Below are 1,041 nucleotides of genomic sequence, written 5' to 3' on the forward strand. Positions count from 1 at the left end.
GGCGAGGGGTGCAGGTGTGGCAGAGAAGCTCGTCCAACTCATGTGGGGCCCTCGACGCCGACGACGAACATCCGGCTCACTGAGGGCTCGCTCGAGTCGAAAAGGCGATCGATGCTCTCTGATTCCACGTGACGCTTTCATGAAAAGCACAGAGGTTTGCGTATGGCCCACGCATGGTTTGTAGAGAATCACCATGAAATGACTATGAATTATACTAACAATGATAATAAACGTAAACTACACTATATATCGCCACTGTATTTAAAAATCCTAGTGCACAATATAGTAAAAGAGGGGGAAGGCTTACCATTCTGTTACAGTAGGGGCAGATTTATTTGTCTTGTACTAGACATGGGTAAAATGAAAGCAATATTCAGCTGATAACTTCGGGAACCAGAAACGTTCTACCACAAATTCCTGGCTGCTAGCTATGCGCACAAGCAACTACGTACCCGAGTCATCGCGATCATATCCTTCAAAACAGAAATTTCCAACAAATATTCACACGCACTGAAAAAAAAATACGTCCCCCTCACATTGGATCCACAAACATACCTGCTAATCAAAACAATGAAAATCTCCAAACTCCTTTCAAATTTAAAGAACGCTGAATATTATCATCGCATGTGGGATTGGCGATCCTACACCTTCCGATTTCTAAAACAGCATGTCCGTGCAGACGTAATGGAAACTTAATTAGTAAACTTCCGAACACCTAACAAAAACGAACATCGGGAAAACAAACAGTTGGTGATATTTGATCACTGGACACACGGTTTCTGCGCGCCTACATTCCAGGATAACAGGGATGTATAATTCGACCATGGTAAATGGCCAAAACCTTCATTTCTTTTTAAGGGTCCTTGTGATTGTTTACGGGTGAACTATACTATACAATTCCTTGTTATTTCTACGTTTATATATCATTGTTTCTTACTTGCTTCGTTATTAAAGTCACTGAGACCTGAAAGATGTAGCATACTTGGATGCTGTTGATTAAATAAATTAGTAAAATAAGATAAGTAATCTGTAGTGCTGTGG

This window comes from Penaeus monodon, chromosome 15 (assembly GCF_015228065.2).
Source record: "Penaeus monodon isolate SGIC_2016 chromosome 15, NSTDA_Pmon_1, whole genome shotgun sequence".
NCBI classification, from domain to species: Eukaryota; Metazoa; Arthropoda; class Malacostraca; order Decapoda; family Penaeidae; genus Penaeus; species Penaeus monodon.